Genomic DNA, 3,374 nt, shown 5'->3' on the forward strand with positions numbered 1-3,374 from the left:
CACCCATTTTAGGAGGTCACACCCTCCTGAAGAAAAGCATGCACCACTTTTCCTGACAAAATCTTCCTGCCTGGAACCCATTCTCCTAAAGACAGAGAAGGGAGAATCACCCAGGAGCAATAGGCTATGAATATAAGTTTAAATCCCTCTCAACCTCCCAAACTCAAAGACAAATGAGGAAACAAGGATGGGAAAGAGAGGAGGGAGGAGCAGTGAAACGTAAATTAATATGAACTTCCCTAATCCTCTCCTTCCTTTTCTGAAAAGCTTATCTAGGAAGAAATCTGAAACACTGCAGAAGGGCAATTTGAAATAAAAACTAAGGGTTACACTACAATTCAAATGATGTAGAGAAATATTTTACTCATCTTACTTTTGTCTTCAATCTAATATCCCTCCCAAATTTCATCCACGGGTTAGCAGGAGAAAAAAAAGTTTTAAGTTTCAATCTAATTTTTAAGAAGCAAAAAGCAAAATTTGAACTTAAGGTATCAGAAAAAATCAGAAAGATAGCTGAATCCCCAGGAGGAAAGAGCTACATGATAAAGAGCTGAGAGATCTGGTCAGAGAACATGTCAGTTCTCTTGCCTCCCACAGTCCCATCTGCTGAGGGTCCTGATATTGATGTTGAGCTAGAGAACATTCTCCTAGAGCATTTTAAACAGCATCCCAATATTGTGAATAAAATTCGGTATCGTGATACAAAGAAAACATTTTCTATCTATTATTCTAAACATGTTATCACCTCTCAAAAATTCCAAATATATGGACCCTCTGTGGAAGAGATTGAAAAAGATATCATAAATAAGACAACAGCTCAAATTGTGAAATTGGTTAAAGAAATCATACACAACAGAGAACACCAGAATGAGGGTTACAATTCTAGTTACTTCCATGAAATTCTGCAAGTGATCCATGCTGAGGCTGAGGCTGCATCTCAAGGAGCCAGATTCCTACTGACAAACAGATATAAACTAGAACTTGCTTTAGAGCTATTCCAAGAGGCAGCAAGCAGTTTAAAAAGATGTGTATTGCATTCAAGAAAGCAAACAACCCTGTCCTGTACCAAGAAAGTAAAAGAAATGAGGTTTTTACAAATTTTAAATTATCTTACAAAAACCTCCAAAACATTGACAGACCTACCTCCTTTGAAGCCAAGTGTTTCTGCTACCTTATGAATTGGAATAAAAACTTAAAATGCTTATCACCTCCTCACCTAGCTTTGCTCTTCCTCTGTTGCATTGCTTTCTGTAATGAGCATTTTTTGTAAGCCAGAAAATGAAACCCAACCAATTAAATGCTATAGTTTGCATCTTGTCTGGGAGTTTCAGAATTAGTATATGCTTCTGTGAACAAATCTCCAAACTAGTGTTTTGTCAAAGGTTGAAATAAAATAAATAAAAATAACACAAAACATGAAATTCACTTTTTTGATTAACCAACATCTCAAATAATACAAAATTATAAAGCAAAGAAAATAAAAAGACAAAAATTTAAGAACCAAGAATATATTGGACTCATTTTCTCCCTCACTTTCTCCCTCCTTCCTTCCCTCCAGGATATATTCCTTCCTTTGTTTGCTTAATTAACCAATTGAGTCCTTGCTAAGAGCCAGGAATTTTGCTGTGTGTTGAAGATATAGAGCAATATAAGACATGGCCTCCGGGTGATACATAAATGAGCAAAAGATAGCTGCTGCTGCTGCTTTTTTTTTTTTTAACAAATAGCTTAAGTATTTTATTTGTTTGCAACTAAGCTTGTTAACACTATACAGTGAAAATGCACAAAGAATCACATTGCAGTTTTTGGTTAGATTTAAGTCAAAGACATTCATTAACAAGGAATCTTCCAATGTGAATATTCCAGAAATTTCTCTAAGCCATCTGATCAGAACTGTCTCTGAACATAACATTACTTTGGAAGTTATTGGCATGCATTTGAATTAACCTCAGAATTTTTCAAAACAAGCCTTAATTTTAAAACCTATTCTATATTTAAACTAAAACAATTTTATTAGAGCTTTCTTTTCCGGAAACAATAATACATGAAACAAGGCATTTTGTAAAATGTGGTCCTGAACAAGTCACAGTAAACAATGAATGTATACTTAACTTGCACTTCCTCATATTCTGTGCCTGGATACAGTCCCTGTATTTAACAGTAATACCTACCCATAAAACAACGCACATTTACAACTTATATGGTCACAAAACATTAATGATCTTCTGTAGACCAAGCAAATTGTTGCTAACCATAATTGTCGTGCATCAAATTCACAGCCAGGATCCCCAAGATTAAAAAAAAAATGGACAATACAAATAATAACTTAAATAGCAAACACACATTCTCACACACACTTCTGACAGAACTGTGCTTGGGGTAACTCCATTTGTCACGTGCCACTGAGGGCATATTTTGCTAAACTGCTTCTCCATGTATCATTTTGGAAAATCTATCACTGTTGGGCACAACCGTTTATTGGATGAGCAGAAAAGAAAGGTATGCTTGCAGCAACCAGAAAATTTCAGGCATTTCAAGTTGTATAAATGGACCTGCAGAAACGCTTAAGTGTTCCCAGGATGCAAAATTGGATCTGAAATGTGATATCAAACCAGTTGCAAAAAGGATACAGCAGCCATCTCCTGAGGTCAAACCTGGTACCCAGATATGCAAGAAAGCTTCAGGACATGTAACTTGTTGGTCTTGTCCCATATCGTCACATAATCGGATCATGTTTCATCTTCTAAAAGATTCGTATTGTTCTGCTCGTTTGGTATTGAGGGTTTGCTCATACTCCTTCCGTATTTTATCTTCAGAGTCTTTTTAGAGACGCTCACATATTATTCCAACAGGTCTGAGAGTAAAGGTGGGCTGGTCCTTCATCCAGGAGGAACCTGGAGAACTCGGTGCTGTGAGTGCTGAGTGGTGAGACTGACTTTCCGAAGGACAGGCTTCATTCTGATTAAGAACAACTTCTGAATGTCTCCACCTTTATGACGAAATTCTTGTTTTATGTTCTGAAAACTGCTCCAGCGTTGGAAGGCACCGCTCGCTGCCGGGAGCGACGAGCTGCTGCAGAGTCAGCGGTGGGGTCTGCACCTGGAGCGGCTGCGGCGGCGGCTCGGCGTCTGGGGGTCTGAGATCCCCAGTGGGGCGGGGCAGAGGGGCGCAGCGCCACCGTTCTGGGAGCCCAGGCTCAGCAGCGCCGCCTGCAACTCCGTGGGCCGCTTCAAAGTCGCCCTGCACGCCTTACTGCTGATGGGCCAGGGACCGAGACTAGTCGCGGTTGTTAACAGCGGCCCAAGCTCCTGCTCCTCAGCGGAGCTCACAAGCCAGCCAGCAAGATAGCCTCTTTATATGGGCCCTCAGGTTGT

The 3,374-nt window shown here is 39.6% G+C and overlaps 1 pseudogene; it reads right to left on the bottom strand.

The window, feature by feature from the left end:
* Positions 1-3,374, bottom strand: part of LOC109377875 (akirin-1-like) — a 14,125-nt pseudogene that overhangs the window by 5,815 nt on the left and 4,936 nt on the right.

The sequence above is a fragment of the Hipposideros armiger genome, unplaced genomic scaffold, assembly GCF_001890085.2.
Source record: "Hipposideros armiger isolate ML-2016 unplaced genomic scaffold, ASM189008v1 scaffold_1596, whole genome shotgun sequence".
Taxonomy (NCBI): domain Eukaryota; kingdom Metazoa; phylum Chordata; class Mammalia; order Chiroptera; family Hipposideridae; genus Hipposideros; species Hipposideros armiger.